The sequence below is a fragment of the Crotalus tigris genome, unplaced genomic scaffold (assembly GCF_016545835.1).
Source record: "Crotalus tigris isolate CLP2741 ecotype Arizona unplaced genomic scaffold, ASM1654583v1 scf7180000023617.9722795, whole genome shotgun sequence".
Lineage (NCBI taxonomy): Eukaryota > Metazoa > Chordata > Lepidosauria > Squamata > Viperidae > Crotalus > Crotalus tigris.
The window spans coordinates 148,327-170,155 of NW_024100081.1; positions in this window are offsets into that span (position 1 = coordinate 148,327).

Sequence of the window (21,829 nt, forward strand, 5' to 3'; positions counted from 1 at the left end):
GACATGTGGTTGAACCCTTATGACGGGAGTCTTCAAACTCAGCCCTTTTATCACTCATGGACTTCAACTCCCAGAATTCCTCAGCCAGGCATGGTGCTGAGTTTGAAGGCCCCTGCTTTACGACTATGTCTTAGGTAAGTTTTTAAAAAATACTTGTAGAGCATGCCAAGGAGAAGACTAGAGGCAGAATCCTGGCTAAATCATTTATTTCCTGATGAAGAACAAAAACTACCATATGGAAATTACATTATGATGATATATATATATATCTGGCTCTAATGGCAAAATACCATTGCATATATATATATATATATATATATATATATATATATATATATATATATATATATATATTTTGCCATTAGAGCCAGATCAAATTAAATTAATGTTAAAGAATTTTTAATATGGAAGATTCAACATTATTTATACTTTGCCCTCAGAATGCATTTGTGAATAAGCACCTTTCAGCAGTTTTGGAGGAGAATTTCAGGAAAGTAATAGTAATAGTAGTAAAGTTGGAAGGGACCTTGGAGGTCATCTAGTCCAACCCCCTGCTCAGGCAGGAAACCCTACACCATTTCGGACAAATGGCTGTCCAGTCTCTTCTTAAAAACTTCCAGTGTTGGAGCATTTACTGCTTCTGGAGGCAGGCTGTTCCACTGATTAATTGTTCTCACTGTCAGGAAGTTTCTCCTTAGTTCTAGGTTGCTTCTCTCCTTGATTAGTTTCCACCCGTTGCTTCTTGTCCTGCCTTCAGGTGCTTTGGAAAATAGCTTAATTCCCTCTTCTTTATGGCAGCCCCTGAGATATTGGAATACTGCTATCATGTCCCCCCTTGTCCTTCTCTTCGTTAAACTAGACATACCCAATTCTAGTAACTGTTCCTTATATGTTTTAGCCTCCAGTCCCCTAATCATCTTTGTTGCTCTTCTCTGTACTCTTTCTAGAGTCTCAACATCTTTTTTACAACATGGTGACCAAAACTGGATGCAGTATTCCAAGTGTGGCCTTACCAAGGCATTGAAGAGTGGTATTAATACTTCACGTGATCTTGATTCTATCCCTCTGTTAATGCAGCCTAGCACTGTGTTGGCCTTTTTGGCAGCTGCAGCACACTGCTGGCTCATATTTAAGTGATTGTCTACTAGGACTCCGAGGTCCCTCTCACAGTTACTACTATTGAGCATGGTGCCACCTATACTGTACTTGTGCATTTGGTTTTTCTTGCCTAAATGTAGAACCTTGCTTTTTTCACCATTGAATTTCATTTTGTTAGTTAGTGCCCAGTGTTCAAGTCTGTCCAGATCCTTCTGTATCTGAAGCCTGTCTTCTGGAGTGTTGGCTATTCCTGCCAGCTTGGTGTCATCTGCAAATTTGATGAGTTCCCCATCTATCCCTTCATCCAAATCGTTGATGAAGATGTTGAAGAGTACTGGGCCCAGAACAGAGCCCTGGGGCACCCCACTACACACTTCCCTCCATCTAGATGCAGTTCCATTGAGGAAGGTTCCCTTCATTGCAGTGTCGTTCTGATCTGGCTTCCATAGAAACTATGGGTCTCTACGCTTCTTTATTGTCTGTTGCACAAACAGTCTTCAGAGAATCATCTTTCTTTAACTGAAATTTATCTAAGTTTCCGGGACACACTGATCTGGTTAATTTGCACCATTTGTTCAATGACAAAAATAAGTGGAACTCCTTAAATGCTGCAAAATTTTGTTACCTAGTGTGTAAAACCCACTAGCACGTAATAAGTAATTAAATTGTTTGTAATTATAAGTGCTTATTTTGTTATGTAATGATCCATGACTACAATAAAGTAATTTATTCATTTAGGACTTGGAAGCCATGTTTTACCTCAGGGGTCCCCAACCATGGCCACTTTATGACTTGTGGATGTCAACTCCCAGAATTCCTCCTCAGCGAGGAATTCTGAGAGTTGACGTCCACAAGTCATAAAGTGGCCAAGGTTGTGGACCTCTGTTTTACCTCATCTTGGCTCTCTCACAGCCAAGCTTTCATGATAGGGGTTTAATTAATCAAAGGCAAAGATCTGAGGACTCATAAATTCCCACCTGCCACCCCCATCCTAAGCTGTACTCTGCTGAGACATATTTAGTTAGAGTTTTCTATTTTGCCTTTGGTCCTAATACTGTCCCCCCCATTATGACTGGAATGAATGTTGCGCTCTGTCACATCTCAGTGGGTACCCTGGTACAATCCACAATAACAACAACCTACAAACTGATCTTTCACGTGTCTGCTGTGAGGACATGACAAGAAAATCTCAAGGATGTGTATCAACAATAGGTTAAAACTGATCTACATTTCCTAGGAGTCTAAAGCAACTTACTACCTTATTTTGATTTCCATCGACCCAAATTGCATTATAATGAAAATAATCATACTTTAAACTTGAGCTGAGCTGAAACTACTCACAACTTTTCTCAAATATTTTTTCTGGCTTATCCCTGTTAAAAAGTTTGCTGACTTGTTTACCTTTCATTTCCTTCTGTGATGATGTCTGATCTCTGATTGGATGGGATCAACCATGTAATTAATCCCTTGAAGGAGACTAGGCAGCAGCTGCAGAGAAAGGAAGCAATGTTCTTCAAAGTGCGATCTGAGACTCAGCTTACTATCAATGTCAGTTTGTTCTATAAAATTATTAGCCTACAAAATAACTGGCTGAAAGACATCAAGCACGTTAGGATTTTCTAACAAAACTTGATGATACAATTATGGGCTTCATCAGTCTTGTACTTCTGATATAATCTCATCATTTTTTAATGTTTTGACTTCCTGCAGAAGAGAAAAAAATCAAGCAATTTCTTACCATTAATTATTTTCTATGGCCAAAAATGATCCCCATAAAGGTACTCCAGATCTTTGAACAAGACCCAGAATGTATTAGCCTGCACTGTCAAGAACTGGCCCTAGGGTGCCATTTATTATTTTAAAAAGAAAGTCTGAGAAAAACACAGTTCCCACATCTCATATGGAATTGTGATTCATGAGCAGACATCTTTTAATTTAACTACACACTTGACTTGATTGTATTATGCATTGAGGCTCCATGAATAGAGTCCATTATGTCTTATTTTATTGTCAAGAGGACAAATATTTTATTACATAATAGGGTACTGTGTCATGAAGGCTATTTAATTTCCTTTCAGAACTTGTAGAAGTTTTCAGGGCCCCCAACGACAAAAAAAAAAAAAAAAAAAAGGAAAGGACAGGACAGGAGGGGGAGGAAAAATCCTCCTTAGGTGCCTTTTAAAACAGCATTTATTGTTCTTACATCACATTTACTACATTAGCCACTGAAAGTAAAATGAGGTCTCATATTAATTTTGTCAGTGAACTTCATAAACAAAGCTAGCTGTGATTTGGAACAGAAAGGTTTATGAATGGAAGAATGGCATCATTTTGAAAAACCTTCCAACTCCTGAAAAAAGAACACTTCTCAATTTTGCCAGATCAGTACATATTGTTCCATCATTTGAATCCAACTCTGATTTTTTTTTTTTTAAGTAAAACATTAGAAACAATGTGTAAATGCTTACAGAGACCTGGGTATTCTTTGCAGATATTCACTGGTCCCACAACATTTGATCGGGTCATATTAAAAAGAAGGATTTAATCCAAACAATTAACCAAAATGAAAAATGGAATTGCTCCTCTCAGATGCTCCAAGTGCTTTCCAATAAATATTGTTTCATCACTGCCTTGATCCTGCTAAAGCCGAAGCCAAGTAAAATTTTTGAAAATTATTTTGTAATGTTTACTCTGTGAGATCATCCCCCCCCCCTTTCCTTGATGAAATACAGGTGCAAAGACTAAACACAGGGATCCCAAAGGGGCTATCTTCCAACCATTTCCCTCTACAGCAGACATAACAGCTAGAGCAAACTCAGCCAGCCAACAATCGCATGGAAACAAAAAAAAAAAAAAAACTATAGAAAGGAAAAATAATATAGTAATCTTCCCATCCCAGGTAGCTTAAAAATAAGAGAAAACAAAACAAAAACACTTTATTTTTGAAATTCAGTTTCAACAATCCAACGAGCAGCGGACAGGTCTTGCACGAGGCAGCAAACTTGCAGAATGATTGTCAACGTATTTGCCAGTGTCAGTTCACAGACCAGATGGTAAAATGCCTGGTTTCATTAGGGCTAAGAGGAGGTTCTCGTGAGCTCTGAAAAGCAAGGAGGTAGCACCCTCTAGCACTGAGACTTTGCTACCACTCTAGTGACAGCAACTGTCAACTACAAATTAAGAGCAGGAAGCTCTTCATTCTTCTTTGGAGGTTTTCGTTTTGGATTCTCTCTTCCCATAGCAGAGAGGATTCAATTCCCCACTCCGCTGCTCCCAGCAGCACCAGTAGCCCCAGCATCCTGGTCACCCCAGGTCCTCGTAGGATCACACCTCCAACTGGCAATTTTACGTATCAGAATAGGAATCCTCAGAAGCTGATCGCCTATGCAGATCAACAGAAGCTAATTAGCATTTAGTCACAGCCATCCCAAACTGATTGGCAGAACAGCTGTGGGGAACAAACAAAACATGCTGAGTTGCATATTTGCAAGGCCACCTGCCACTTGGCAGAAGCCAAAATAGGGTAAACTATCATTTCATAATAACTCAGTGCCAACCTTAGTTTTAAAGCAATTCTGAACAGACGTATTTGGCTAAGTGTATAATTAGTACTTGTTTCACCTGACACACAGTTCAGAAATAGACTATACTGCCTGCTATACCTGTTAGTTTGACATGCTGATGTCTTAATTGAGATTGACAACTTGCTAAAGTGGCATTTTATGGGTACAGGCAAAACCTACTCATCTTGAAAGAAAACCACTTCTGTGTTGCTTATATACTTGTAGTCATTCAGATACTAAACCTCTATATGTTCAAGTATTCAGTTAAATACATTTATAGGATCATGCCTACTTGGGTAGCTGAGATTAAAATATGTCAAAAATACAGATTAAAAATAAACAAGTCTAGAAGAAGAAATATGTTAGAAAAATAGACAGAAATATATCATAATTATGGAATCCAAAGGTACATGACATCATATGATACAGACCATCATAATTGTATGAATAAAACTATTTAGATGAGAGATAATACTGCTCATGATATACAAGGTATTTTATTTATTTATTTACTTACTTACTTACTTGTATCCTGCCTTTATTATTTTTACAAATAACTCAAGGCAGTGAACATAACACACTTTCCTCTTCCTATTTTCCTCACAACAACCCTGTTCGGTGCATTGGGCTGAGAGAGAATAACTATCCCAAGATCACCCAGAGAGATTTCATGTCTAAGGCAGGACTAGAACTCAGGGTCTCCTGGTGTCTAGTCTGATGCCTTAATCACTAGATCAAATTGACTTTCCTGGTTTCTACATCTCTTCATTTATATCTATACAGATTTGGAGCAAATGACAGCCAGTTTCGTCTAGTGGTTAAGATACCATATTACTATGAGTTCTTAATTCAACATTAGGAGTATTAGGTATATTTTCCACCTTGAATTGTTTATAAAAATAATAAAGGCAGGAAATAAGTAAATAAGAAAAAAATTGCTCATGTTCTCCAAGCTTGTACAAACTACTTACTAGACAATTGGGACAAACACTGAAAACCTTGTGATCAGTGAAAACTCATTTTGAAATATGTGTGGAATGCAACATTTTTTTTATATTATATGGTAGAAGTATCGCCATGAGGTGGCAATGCTTGTTTGTTTTGTCATGTAATGGAATGTCTTTCCTGAACTCATAAGGAAATCTTGTCATTTTCTTTCAATTTATTTGTATAAGAGAATGAAGACCATCCTGACAATGTGTCTCTACTTGGCCTCAGTGAAAATTATCTGCACAGGTAGAGAAGCTTATATACAGTACATATTATACTACATAAAGTACTGTATATAGATTTTTTTTGTGCATAAGCTCCACAGGCCTTTACACTCTGATCATTCAAGGTTCTAGGACCAATGAGGCCAAAGGCATAAAGTACTTTAAGGCCATTTAAAAATACTTGGGGTGAAAGTAAGTTAATTGGATCTGATAAAGCCTGTTTTATCTTCTGGAAACAAAGACTGAATGGCATGAATGTAATGTTTAAGTACGGATGTACTTTAGTGGATAAATAAAGATATTTTATACTGATTTAAATCATATTGGTCTTATTAGATATCATGGACACAGTAGTATATGTTCGAAGTGCTTTCTTTTTATTAGTGTTATTTTTTATTTAATTCAATTTTCAGGCTGTCCGACTCTACAGTGACTCCTAACAGCTTACAAGTAAAAGAGAATTTAAAGAATATATACATTAAAAGGGGAATACAACCAACTGGAGGCAGGGGGGGGGAAGGAGAGTAAAAAATATACCCAGAACCAGAGGGATTCAACCACCATCATATCCCAAGGTCTGAGAGAATAATCACGTTTTTAAGAGTTTGCAAAAAGTCAGTAAGATGGGAGCAGTATGGATCTCTGGCAAAATAGTATTATAAGTAGTCTTTGACTTACAATGCTTCATTTAGTGACTGTTCAAAGTTACAATGGCACTGAAAAAGGTGACTTTCACACGACCATTGTAGCATCCCCATGGTCGCATGATAAAAATTCGGATACTTGCCAATTGACTCATATTTATGACAGTTGCAGTGACCTGGGATCATGTGATCAACTTTTGCTACCTTCTGATCTGCAAAGTCAATGGGGAGGCCATTGTTACTAATTTACCAACTGCAGTGATTCACTTAACAACTGCGGCAAGAAAGGTCATAAAATGGGGCAAATGTCACTTTACAAATGTCTCACTTAGCAACAGAAATGTTGGGCTCAATTGAGGTCATAAATTGAGGACTACCTATATAGAGAGTAGAAGTTATCACTGAGAAAGCATTCTTCCTGGATCCCAGTGGATGATGTTGTTTAAACAATGCCCACTCTAGGTGACCTCACTGGAGGTATTGAAAGATACTTAGACATGCAGGCTCTCGAATAGCCAAGTTCTATGCCGTGAAAGCAGGGCTTTTTTTTATCATAGAATGCCCAGCACCTTTTTTTGGATGGAACTTTGTAGGGTAGGCAAGGTGAATTGTATGACATGTGTGAGTTCCAGCACCTTTTTTTTTTTTTTTTTTTACAAAAAAAGCACTGCATGAAAGACTACATAGGTGATTCAACCAGCACTTTGAATTGCAACCAGAAGCCAACTTGCAACCAGTGCAGTTTACAAAGTGGTAAGGGCACATGCAGAGAGCAAAACACACCATCATTGCCCGTGCATTGCATTCTGGACTGACAGGTTCTTTAAGGGGAGCCCTTAATGCAACTGTGAGATGTCCAAGGTATGAGCATTGGCCTGAAAGGACTCTGATTCAGGAACAGGTGCAGCTGGCTCACCAGGTGAATCTGTGCAAAGGCCCATTGCCCACAGTTGCCACCTGCTTTTTTTTTGGAGCAGGAGTTGTAAGTCCAAGAGGATCCTCAGATTGCCCCCTGGTCAGACATGAGAATTTACCCTGGGAGACAGGGCAAATGAGACACAACCAAGATTATGTTAATGTAACCTTACAATAAAGTAGAAATAGGCAATTTGTTCATGTTTGCTTGTCTGTCCACCTTGTAAGGCTTACAACAATCTTGCAAGTCTGAAAGTACAGACATCCCCATTACAGCCCAAGAAACTAGCGATGGTGTCTTCTGAGTCTCTTGCCCTGCTCACATTCCTGTTATGGGCTAAGCTGCCTTTTATCTGAGTGTTCCCTTGATTGCATCTCATTGCTCTGTCTCCCAAGGCATTCTCACATACCATTTCACACATTGAAGATTTAAAGACGAAATATCTCCAGAAATGATGGTGGGGAGGCAAACCATTCTTGATGTTGTCAGGATTGAGTCTGAGCTGGTTACTCCCCATCTATCCTTGCACAGCCTCGAGGCATTCAGCCAGAACTTCAACAATGTCACTTGATCAACCTGGATCCAAGATGTATAACTGGTTATAATTAGTATATTAGTGATATTGGACTCCAAACTGACAGATAACCTCTCCCAGAGGTTTCTTGTTGATGCCTGTCAGGAGCTTGACAAAGGAACAAATAGATATTAATTTTAAAAATACATGCCCAAATACTAGCAAACTATTCTTGTTCTATTTTTGAATAACAATGAACTACAATGTTATTGTGCATGTTATAGATATTTTTATAAGTCGTAATATTGGGGATTTGTTAGTATCAAAAAGTAGTCATAAGACTGAACATTGATTAGCAAATAATTGTTGTTAATTTTGTAGAAACAGTTTGCAGTCTGTGCTTTCTTCATTCTGATAATATTTACCTTCTCTAAGTAGGCCTTTTTACCAGATCATACAGTTTTGTTTCTTAGGAATTCTATTTTATCTTCTGGGAGAAGCAATCTTTATTGTCCAGCTCAAATCTGGATTCAAGGATCTTTTGAATACTGCAACAAATGGGCCAAATATAAATAAAAACTCTATAATTATTGTGTCCTGAATGAGATTGCTGTATATTAAAAAAGAAACTTAACTTATTGAATTGGTTGACACAATAGATCAAACAGAAACAAAGCACATTGCAATCCAGTTTATGGACTTGCTCTGCCTTTATAACTCCAAAAATTCTTTGCTCTTCTTTTGAAAAATCTTAGAAATATTTGAGCTCCAAATCAAAAACAAAATTTCTCCAGTTAACTCTGTTTTGTTAAATATATTTGCTGGAAACTGTAACTGTACAAATATTTTTTCCTACTTTCTTTTTTCCAACAATCATCACTCAATATAATGAAAGAGAATTTGCTTTCACAAAAGTGTACTTATTATCTACCATGTGGCTAAAGGTTATATGCAAACATCCTGCTTTGATTGGATAATAATCTCTTAGACGACTCCCTAGTATCATGCATTTCAATTAAACGCCAGTTGAAAAAGAAGATGTCTGAGGGAAAATATTATGAGAAAACATTCGTCCTGGGCTTTCTTCATATTGGGAAGTGTGGCCAGAAAAGGAGACTTCAAAATGATACTGTAAGTATCTGAAAATCAACAGTAGCAACGTCCATCATCTCCATCAATAAACTGACCTCAGAATGATTACCTGTAGAAATTCAGAAGAGATTCTAACGCATGCTGAAGGCAAAAATAGAAAAATGAACAGAGAAGCTTCCAAGAGGCTCTAAGGCAAATTTTTGGCAAAGCATTATGAGAAATTTCCCATTGCCTCCAGTTGAGAAGAGACCTTGGCTGATGTGTATTTCAGGATTCCATTAGAGCTGGCAGCAATCATTTTCCCCATAACAGCTTCTGTTGCGTTTTTATGATCCACACAGATGCAAAATTCCTGTTTTCGTCATTATTGAGACCATTGGTAGGTTCAGTGATTTCCTTAATTACACTGTTCCTTCTTGTTTTACAGCTTGATTGCTACCTTATGGTGTAAGAAAATGGTGATTCCGGGGGAGATATATGTCTAGTAACTGGCACTGGAAACGATGTCCTTGCAACTGGGCTTTGGCATAATGTTTGTTTTCATCCCGGTATGAATATAGTTCACTTGTTTTAAAAATGCAGCCTGAGCTGAGCCCATAATTTGTTTAAAGATGTACAAATGAAGCATATATAACTGGAAAACTGGGGAAATTTGAGGAAAATTGGGAAACGAACAAAATATCAGAACTTCTCTATTTTTAATTTACAACTCCAAAAGCTTTGCATCACCTTGTACATTATGGTATTCTACTATTATGGTTCGCTTTAAAATGCTGCTACTAGAGCATATGGCTTCTTGAAGTTCTTCATCATATATGTAGTCTGAGAAATTAAATTGTCATTTTTTCTACATTTCTTTGGAGGACAGAGAAATTCTCCAGCAATGTCTCAGGACCATAACTCCCCCTTGTGGATCATCTTCATGTCTCTCTTATTATGCACAAAGATGCCTCAGTAACCATTTTTAAAAGATAACAGAATAATAGAGTTGGAAGGGACCTTGGAGGACTTCCAAGCCAGTATTTCTCAACCTTGACCATTTTAAGGCATGTGGACTTCAACTCCCAGAATTCCACAGCCAGCAATGCTGGCTGTGGAATTCTGGGAGTTGAAATCCACATGCCTTAAAATGGTCAAGGTTGAGAAACACTGTAAATCTAATCCAAACCCCTGCCTTTATAACAAGGACTTCATCCTAGCCCCCAGACTTGGGGATAATGTGGGTACACAACTCAGTGAAAAACTGGTTCTTCCATTACAAAAAATTGTTTTCTGGACTGTTTAGGACCTGACTGGCTGAAGAATTCTGGAAGCTGATATCCATAAGTCTTAAGGTTACCAAGTTTGGAGACTTGTGTCCTAGGACATGTTTGGGGAGGATGCTAGTGACAGCGTGGTCAAACACTGTGACTCAGTGTTTGTAGATGCTTTCTTCTCTGTCCAGTTGCTGGGCACTGCCCCTCATAGCCATTTTCATAAGAGAGAGTGGATACATGGCACTCTTTCTCTTTAACTGGAATAGTGATCTCTCAGATGACCAATAGATCTGTCAGCCAGGACTTTTTGTTACTTGGTGCACAAGAGGGTGTTGATAACTTAGCAGAATTCACTGGATTCTTTTCCTGAGTGGAATCACCACAATTGTACTGCTCCTATTTTGTGTCTGTATACATTATGCAATTATTTCTGATACACAGACATATGGAATAGAGGATGGAAAGGATATTGTCTGGCCAGAAATGATCCATGGGGGAGATTAGCTTTAGGAGGAGGAAAACGAAAAAGATTCAGAGGTTCTGTATCATTGAGAGCTTTCAAGTTTAGGCTTCTTTATTTCAAATGAGTGATTTCAATCATTCATGAGGAGTTTGGGGGGAGGCAGTTTATATAGGTTGAACAGCCATAGGAGATCAACAGTTCTATGGAAAAAGTAATAGATAACTGCCTTGTGGAGGTCTCATCTGGATTCCTGCAGGCTGAAATCAGAAATTTTAAAATGCCCATACCTGAGAGTACCTTTATTTTCTTTGGTTCAAGTATATATGCACGCTGCAACTGCATGCATCCAAAAACAGGATAGAGAGAGGTTAGGGTGGGAAGGGAGAGAGAGAAAAACACTCTCATGCTGCTAACCTTGACCTCTGTGAGGATTACAGTATTTCTAAATAAACATGAGTAAAATCGATCTGTAAATGTAACACCGGGAAAGAGAGGAAAAAATGAAACAAATCATGTTAATAATCTCTTTCTCTCCCCCCTCCCCATCTCTCTTATGCACAGGAAGAGAGAGAAAAAAACTTAACAGGTAAACTACTTGCCTCAGAACAAAATGTCTCTTGCTTTTCTGGGCAAACCAAGGCTCAGTGCATTGTACTTTGAGATGTAACCAAGAGAGGGATTGTAGATACGTCACCAAGTCTCCTTGCCTTCAAGCAGCCTGAAACTATGTGGTAAGCAGCAGAGTTCGCAGTGTACAAAATCCAATGGTTTTCATTGAGGGCCAGCTTGGGAAAGGCATGCCACCCAGAACTCCAATCTAGGGGAATTCCTGTAGGGCCAAGTGAAAGAAGAGAATTCAGGCAGAAATGCCAGGATTATAGCTTGGAGAACTGGTAGCCTCTTTTTTCCCCCTTCCCTCCCTGCACCATTAGGTTTACCACATGGCTGATTAGTATTCGGGAGGATTTTAATTTAAAACAGCTTTCCCCAGTAGATGTATTTGGTTTCATTTCCTATTAATTGAGGATGATGGGAGATTTTGGCCAAGTTATTTGGAAAGCATCATCTTGGGCAAGATTAAAAACAAAGTTTGGGTGGAATGCACATGTATCCGTGCATGCATGCCAGTTGTGGGGAAATAAGCCAGCATTAGAATAAACCACATGGCCAAGGCTTTGAAATGTCCATCCCATTTTTTTTACATGCCACCTGCCAAGTTTTGCTTTTCAAGTCGCAGGAGATCGCATAGTCCTAGAAAATGAAACCAGCACTAAGCATTGGGAATGCTCTAGAGCAGTGGTTCTCAACCTTTTTAATGCCGCGACCCCCAACCGGTCGTAAGTCGAGGACTACTCAACCGGTTGTAAGTCGAGGACTACTCAACTGGTGCAGCACCGTTTGCAGAATGGGACTTTTGAAAGCCAATAGAATTAGACTCTATTCAAGAGTTCCAACCCACAGGTTGAGAACTGCACAAGGGACACTGTCCTTGACCACTGAGATATTGTGCCTCCAATTTTCTATGTTCTCATGTGATCCAGAAGAATAGCATGCTCAGTGGTATTAAATGCTGCTGAATGGTCAATAAGGACTGGGTGAGGGTTTCGTGGCCTTCATCTCACTCTTTTAATGAAGTTCATCTAATAGAAAGATCAGTGGTGTTGGTTTTATGCCAGAGCCTACATATACAGAGAAGGATCCAGATAATTTGACATCTCTAGAGCATTTTGCAGCTGAAGTCACAACACTTTCTTGACAAGGAAAAGGGAATATTGGCGCCAGAACAGTAATTGGGCAAAATGGCCAGAACCAGGGAAGGTCCTTGCAAAAGGGGGCATACCAGTGCTTTCTTACTGATATTTGACATAATCCCATTCTCTCAGTCATACACCAAGTCACTTGAAGGAACCAGGAGGAGCATGGATCTAATCCACAGGTAATGGCAGCTATGGCAGAGAGCACCCTGTCCTTTCTGTTAGAGTCCACAAGTTGCAATGAATCCCAATGATGATACAAGACATTATCCCAGTCATCATTTCAAACTTATTCATGAGAAATCAAAATTCTAGCAAATGTAAGCAACTCTGTCCACAAAATGCCGTGCAAATATATTACATTGGCCAGGTTGTAGATATCCTTCCTCATTTTTTACATCACCTTAAAGGAAACTGTTGGATGACAAACTTCTTATGCAATAGCAATTGCACTTATGTACCGCTTCACTGTGCTTACAGCCCTCTCTAAGCGATTTAAAGAGTCAGCATATTACCCCTAACAATGTGGGTCCTCATTTTACCGACCTCAGAAAGATGGAAAGTTGAATTTATCTTGAGCCCCATGAGGATCAAAGAAATCGAACTACTGGCAATGTGAGCAGAGTTAACCTGTAATACTGCATTCTAATCACTGCATCACCATTAACAAAATTGTTTGCTCATACTAGCCACTTCTAATATTTCCATGTGCTCATTTTCATTTCTGATTTTCAAAATAAAAGTAAATGCCACTATTTAAAAAAAATGAAATGTACTTCATACTGTTTGATGGAAGAAACACAGTGATTGTAATTGAGAAAAAATATAATATCAAAGATGACTTTTTCTTAGCTTCCTTCCTTTCTTCTTTCTTTTCTTTTCCAATAATTTTATTCTGATTTTTTATTTATTCAATAAACAAGATGAAAAAAAGTTTGGGCAATGCCTACTCCTTGGCCCCCAGATAGCTAAAAATAGCAAAAAATATCATGATCTAGGACAGTGATTCTCAACCTTTTTAATGCCGCGACCCCCAACCGGTCGTAAGTCGAGGACTAAACCGGTCATAAGTCAAGGACTACCCAACCGGTTGTAAGTCGAGGACTTTCCCTGCCCAGAAGTGCCACGCATGCGTGGTGCCGCCCCCTGCGCCGGCCGAGGCGTAGCTGGCAAGCGGCAGAGACGGAGCAGGCCGACCACCGGCTGGGCCACCAGCTGGCCCAGCCCAAAGGAAGTAAGGCACCCGCCGGAAAAGGGGAAAAAATGGCGGACAGCCTTGCTTGGCGACCCCCGTGAAATGGTCGATCGACCCCAAATGGGATCGCAACCATAGGTTGAGAATCGCTGATCTAGGATAATCCCTGAAATATTGGATAACCTATCAAAAATAGTACAGTAAAAAACAGATTAGAAACACAAGTTAAAATAGGCAAGAAAATGGTAAGTGAGCACCTGTCTACCCCAGATGAGTTCAAATCACCAGGACTAGATAAATTACACTCCAAGGTTCTGAAGGAACTGGCAGATGTGATCTCTGAATCACTGAACTATATCTTTCAAACGTCCTGGAGCACTGGGGAACTACCAGAGGACTGGAAAAGAGGACAGGAAACTACAGACTTATCAGCCTGATCTCAATACCTGGGAAGATTCTGGAAAAGATAATCCAGCAATGAATCAGTGAACACCTAGAGGCAAACAAAGTCATTACCAAAAGCCAAAATATGTTTGTCAAAAATAGATCATGCCATACAAATCTTATTGCATTCTTTGACAAGGTGACAAAATTAGTAGACCAAAGGAATACTGTGGATATCATTTACTTGGATTTCAGTAAAGCATTTCATAAAGTAGACCACAACTTACTACTAGATAAGATAGAAAAAATGTCAGTTAGACAGCATTACCACCAGATGGATTCGTAACTGGCTGACCAACTGCACTCAGCATGTGGTCTTCAATGGAACTCATCTATATGGAGGGAAGTATACAGTGGAGTACCCCAAGGCTCTGTTTTAGGCCCAGTACTTTTCAACATCTTCAACAATGATTTGGATGAGGGGATAGATGGAGAACTCATCAAATTTGCAGATGACTCCAAGCTGGCAGGAATAGCCAACACTCCAGAAGATAGGCTTAAAATACAGAAGGATCTTGACAGACTTGAACATTGGGTGCTATTTAACAAAATGAAATTAAATGGTGAAAAAAGTAAGGTTCTACATTTAGGCAAGAAAAACCAAATGCTCAGGTACAGTATAGGTGGGGTACCTCACTCAATAGCAGTAATTGTGAGAGGGATCTCGGAGTCCTGGTGGACAATCATTTAAATATGAACCAGCAGTGTGCTGCAACTGCCAAAAAAGCCAATACAATTCTAGGCTGTATTAACAGAGGGATAGAATCAAGATCATATAAAGTATTAGTACCACTTTATAACGCTTTGGTAAGGCCACACTTGAAATACTGCATCCAGTTTTGGTCACCACAATATAAAAAAGATGTTGAGACTCTAGAAAGAGTACAGAGAAGAGCAACAAAGATGATCAGGGGACTGGAGGCTAAAATTTATAAAGAACAGTTGCTGGAATTGGATATGTCTAGTTTAATGAAAAGAAGGACTAGGAGTAACATGATAGCAGTGTTCCAATATCTCAGGGGTTGCCACAAAGAAGAGGGAGCCATGCTATTCTCCAAAGCACTTGAAGGCAAGACAAGAAGCAACAGATGGAAACTAACCAAAGAGAGAAGCAACCTAGAACTAAGGAGAAACTTCCTGACAGAACAATTAATCAGTGGAACAACCTGCCTCCAGAAGTTGTGAGTGCTCCAACATTGGACATTTTTAAGAAGAGATTAGACAACCATTTGTCTGAAATAGTATAGGGTTTCCTGCCTGAACAGGGGGGTTGGACTAGAAGACTTCCAAAGTCCATTCCAACTTTGCCTATTCTATTCTATTCTGTTCTATTCTGTTATTTTTTCCTTGAAAAGAAAGATTGGCAACATTTTTTTCATCATTTTTAAGAAGACTCAGACAAAAATTCTTGCTACTATTTTCTCCATTAATAATTTATTGTATAACATTATAATCTCTTCGAATTAAAGATGTCTTTTTCTTCTCCAAGGTATTAACTGAAGCCCTCAGAAATGCTTCTTCCTCCCAATACTGATTAATCCACTTATGTGTCTCACTCTTTCCCTTTCTCTGTTTATTTCCACTTATAAGTTTTCTACCCAATCACTGTCTCTCTTCTGTAAAAATTTATACCATGTAGATTTGATTGACCCCCTATGATGGGTTGGCATATCTAGGTTCACTCCAGATGCTGCTTATCCAGGATGCTAGAAAGGATATCAATGACCACATGTCCAACTCTTTCAAGACTTAACTCTTCAAATCTTCCTTTAGTTGGCATGGATGTTTGTTGATTAACTGGTAATCTTCTGAGGAAGCCTGACCCTCATTATATTTCAGTTTAAGTACCACTTTTATATTAATTTTAGGTGCCAATTGGATTGTTCCTGTTTGGCATACAATAATCTTAAAACCAGATACCTTTTTACTGTAAATGCCAACTGGGATTGGCCTATAGATTATAGTAGCCTTCCTCAACCTGTCTATGGAGATTCTCAGTCATCCAGATCATATTTGTCCCAAAGATGCTTTTTCACTGAGCTGAAGAAGCTTCTTGGATGAGAAGCGAAACATCTTCAAAGGAAAAACAAGAAAGTCCAGTTGCCTCATGAAAAAGCATCTTTGGGACTTCCTCAACCTGATTTCTTCCACATACGTTTGGGATGACAATTCCCAAAATTGTTAATTATCATTCTGTGGCTGGGAATTCTGGGAGTTACAATCCCAACATATTTGGAGCATCTCGGGGTAAAAGTAGGGCTAGAATGTCCTTTTCTGCTATTTCAATCTTTTTTTTTCCTCAGTGGGATAAATTTAAATGAAATGTATTTTTAAACACATCTAAAAACTTTTTGTTAGTCCTTTTACATTCTGAGTCCAAAGTGTACCATCAGCACCTTTTCCGACTAGTCATACACTCTGTAATGGTGAAAGTCATTGGAGGGAAGATTAAAAAAAAAAATCCAAGTACTACTACTCATAAAAAATCCATTCCAGAAAAAAAAAACTAATGTTTTTTTTATAGCCCTCATTTCATCCTATGCATTTGAATGTCTTTCCTTTGCTGCATTGACTCAATGGAGATTGATGATTTATATTCATTATTGTCCCAGTTCTACTTCAGTGTGCCTCCCCTCTTTTTTTTTTGCTTCAACAAAGCCCCTTTATAAAAGTTAATCACTTTCTGTATAAGCAATTCCAGACTAGTTTATATTCTGTTGTTAATGGGGAGTGATGCTCTGAAAGTTGGTATCCATTGCAGAGCAGGTGTGAAGACAGAGGAACAAGAAACAAAAGCATTTAATGCATGAAAAACTCTAATAATAGACAATGTATTCACCTGGCTGAGACTGCATTTGCATTGGAGATGAGTTCATTGTTATTTGGCAATCAGCTTATTGTAGGTCCCAGAAGAAGAACATGAAACATCCAAGTTGTGGCAATAAGGTTTTGCTGATATTAGTTACATTATATGGGACAGCGGCAAAAAACTCCAGTATGGATTAAAGTCTTGATTCTCCAAGAAAACTTTCACTGTTTTTGAAAGAGCCTTTTTTTTAAAAAGGGATAAATATTCTAAGTTTGTAATTGGGAATCTACGTATTTGGTAAGAATATACGCCAAGTTCAGCTGAAAACTCACTTTAGAATGCAGTTTTATACTCTGCAACAAGAGATGGATCAGTTAAGTATATGGTGATTATCCTAGTAAATTCTCAGCAGTAACAACAAAAAAACAAAACTAATCAATGTTTTCTAAATAGAATCATCCATCATGACTAATGTTCTCCTGAGCATAGAGATTAATAAAAAAACCCCTACAGGTTAGCCATTTGATTTAGTTTAGTGGTAAGGTATTTATTTCAAAATAAAATTCAAATTAACTAGTCTATGAAACTAGTGTAGAACGAATCTAAACAAAATCATTGGGCAACAAATATAGCTGAATATGCAAGTGTAATTACTAAAGCATCGAAACCTCATGGAATCAGGAGGCATGTGAGGCTACTGTATTTAATGGAGGAGATGACACATAGGCAACAAATTGAGATGAGCTACTGAGATCATATCATGAAAGTACTACTGCAGCTGAACAGACTTTTAATCCATTTCTGAATATGATTTAGGATCCGAGTACTGAAATACCATATGTTTCTAAATGCATCTATCCATATGTTAGCATTTTCTCTTGAGGCAAGTCAGTCTCCACTTGGCTGCATTTTGCACCAAATGAAATTGTCAACCATCTTCAAGGGCAACTCCTCATAGAGATCATTATAATATTGTATAATCCAGGGGATTGGTAGAATATGGATAGCTGTGGAGAGGCTATCTTTGTTAAGGAACAGCCAACAATAAAAAAGTAAAAGCTATTGTAGGTCTCCATGCCTACATTCCAGTGAAAATGCAGAATTAAGGAACATTCCCTTGCAAGTTCCCCACAACCAGGGAATCTAGTAAAGTGAAGCTTTTTATTAAATATGTTTTTAAAAGTTTCTAACTCCAAGCAAGCTTGTAGGAGTATTGAGGATAGAGTTCATATCATCTTCTCACTTTAGTTCAAAAGTGGCCAGTATGTCTCTGAAAGATTCTGTCACTAATTAACTTCCATTAAGATGGTACTCTAGTACATATTTCTGGCTTGATGGCGATGTTGTTCAGACAGTAAGACTGCTTTTGTAAACAGAATTATATCCATAATTTGTATGTGTTATATTATCAAAATCTCAAGTTCTTTGAGCACAGGTTTCCAGGCTTGTTTCTTGAGAATGGTAGTATCAAGATAAAAGAGGAAATTGATACAAAATTCTTTTGACATTTCAGTCATCCATTTATTCAAAGAATGATATGATCTGTGAACAGTGTGAATCTGACTTTCTTATGAGTAGGGAGATCCCATCTATCTTGGGCAAGCTGATATGCACCACCATATCTTTGCCTGCTCGGATTTCATTTTTTTACTCATTACAATTTGTTGTACCGAATCACTGTTTCATGATCTATGCTGCTTTTCTTAAATTGTATATAAAAACAAGATTGGACAGCATTGGCAGATTATTGATATTACTCTTCAAACCTTTGGACAATACCTTCTTGTGACTTCAGATAGAGGTTAAATAATACTGGGTACAGGATGGCTTCAGTTGTATATTTAGAATGTGTTTATTAGGACCTTGCAGTCTCTTTTCTTTTAAACTTTGGCAAAGTTCCTGGTTGAAGAAGATTGATATACAGAGTTATGTATGGCATACATTCCAAAGCAGAGCTGCTCAATATTTTTTATCCTCCCACATTAGTTCATTTCTGACTTTATGCTTAATTGTTTTTCCTCAAAATCCAAAATTTTCTTCAATTCACATCATTCATCAAAAAGAAAAAATATAAACAAATGCAGCCTAAAACAAGTAAACTGCAGAATTGGAAGTTATAACTCATTTTTCGCAACAAATAGTCAGAAGTGTTAGAAATAAAGTTTTTTTAGGATTATGACATTTCTTGAACTTTTTTCACTGATGAATTGTTAGAGAATGCCTAGCAGGCAAATAATTCTTGAGATGAATAATTTGATAAAACAAAAGCACAGAGCCCCATTTTGCTCTGACATTAATTCAGAGAAGTAACTTCTCATTTTACATATGCCAATACTTTTATATTCATCCATATAACAGGGAATCAGATTAATTACCTTAGTTTTGTAAGCTATCTTTCTACTCCTTTATTTATTGTTACATGGGATATTTAGAATTCATGCACTGCCTCAAAAAAATAAATATATGAAAGACAAGCAAATCTAAGCCTTTCCTTCATTTATTTTTACAAAGTTATATATTTTGAAATGCTAGTAGATGAGTAAATGTGTAACTATGTATTTTATTAATGATAAAGTCATTATTAGTATTACTATTAAATGCACATATCACTCTATGTTCAGAAATAAGCTATTTTTCGACTCTCATAATTTCTTAAAGAAGAAATTTGTCTTTTTTAATTAATTAATTAAAAAAGAAACTGGAGTTTTCCAAGATATTTTTATCCTTCATTTAGGACCAGGCTCAAAACAAGATATTGGGTTCTTACCTTGGAAACCTGATATTGGTATTCTTGCAAGTTCTAACATTTTTTTTTCATTTCTTACCATTGCTGAACTGCATTCCCATTAATCAAGAGGAAAACTGAGTGAAGTGTATACGCAAGGTCTTATTTAAGTGCATGAAAAAGCAAATTCATTAGTAAATGGCAGTTCTACTAAACATCTTCTGGTGGAGGAAATAATGAGACACACTGCACTTCACACTGTTTCCCTCTGCCAAAAATGTGACACCGTGTGATACAATAAATGAATGCATAAATAGTTATTGTTCTGCAGGGGCGGTCATAAATCACCAAGCAAGCTAGAGGACTTTTCTTCTCTGATTCTTTTTTTCCTTCATTTTTTTTCTTTTTTGGTCAGGCTTGAAATGTGATTGACCTTCAGTAATAGTACTAGCAAAAGCAGCCCCCACTCCTCCTAGCTGCATTAAAAATGAGACAGAAATCAGGAGCAAGTCATTTTAATAATACCTTACTGCACCCAAAATTTGAAGCCTCAGCAGTAAAGTTAGAACAGATAGCCGAAATCTGCAGGAAAAAAAAATCTGAAAAGTACAAGCGAGCTATTCTAAGGCTATTAATAATGAAATATTTAAGAATCAGTGAGATTTGTCACCACACTGCAATCAGCAAAGCATTAAAATAAATAAGGATATGTGTCAAGAATAAGATACGCTATGTAATTATCGTACCTTTTTTAATGGGATCCCTATAGCTGATCTTACTGGTTTAAATAATGTTCAGCCTTTATGCATAATTAGACAAGATGTATTTTGTATAACACACCACTGAATTACACGTATTTCTGGATAGTAAGGTTAACATGTGTTCCTTCTTTAAAAGTGGGTCCCCTTTCTTGATGAGTGTCAGACTCACATGATGCCTTCATGCCAAAAATAACAGTAATTTCTAGCAGTAAGATATTTTACCAGTTTTATGTGCTTCTTTTGTGAAACCATTTCCCACTGAATCTCCAAAGCTGGATTCAGACATCATAAAATCCAGCCACTGGGATGTGTAAACCATGCACATAACTTACTGTTATATCCCAACCAAGCCAACTGTGCATTCAGCAAATATGAGAGCTTAGGCAGCCTCGCTTCACAGTAGACATCCTTTGGATTTGGCTGCAACTCAAGGCTGCATTCATAGATGCATTCATAGATACAGATGTTATTTACATGACACAGCTACCACTAGCCACAATTCAGCCATGAGGATGATCACAGCCTTCTTCCCCCAAGGCACAGAGTTTCAGTTACTCTCTCTGTGCTTTATTTTCTAACAGCTGTCTTCTGCAAGTTCTATGGGTGATAATTATTTCCGGGCAGCTAAGCTAGAGGAAACCCTGGTGTTGTTGATTTTTAAACCACTTTCTTCATGGGTACTTCTTTTGGCTTTTTCCAAAAAACTCATTTCATCAGATTCATGTTACTTAGATGAAAGGAAAGGAATAAGAAAGTTTACAAGAATGCTGTTTGGTGGCAGCGATGGGAAACATCTATAGCTCACAGGGTTTGGAGACCCAAGTTATGTGAACATATTGATAACATTGAGGCTTTGTGTTAATATAAACTGAAATGGTCCGTTAATTTTATTGTCATCTGGCTTAACAATCGGTTTAAATGAGTTTTTTTAAAATTTATTTTAAAGTATATATGTTTGACTAAATCTGATAATTCAAAAGTTACCTTACAATATTTTGAATAATCCTGTAAACACTATCTAAAAGCTTATTTGCACTGCCTGGTTGTCCTTTCATGAGAATAGGGGTAGAAATGAACTGTGACACGCTCTGGTAATTCACCACTTATTATTAAAGCAACCTTAGAGTTTTGTTCTACTTCCAAATATATATTTTTTCATGTTAATTCATCCTGAGCACTCCTGACAACTTCAGACAATGCACTTCAGTTTGTTTCAGGCTAACCTCAGCAATTCATTAACTACTTTGCAAACACAGGGATAAGGATGATCCTTCAACTGCATCTATTCTTACCACGCTCTCTAATACTAATTAGAGATGCCTTTGCATGAATGTCATAGCATATATCATTATATATACTGTATATCAATTCCCTTGTAAAT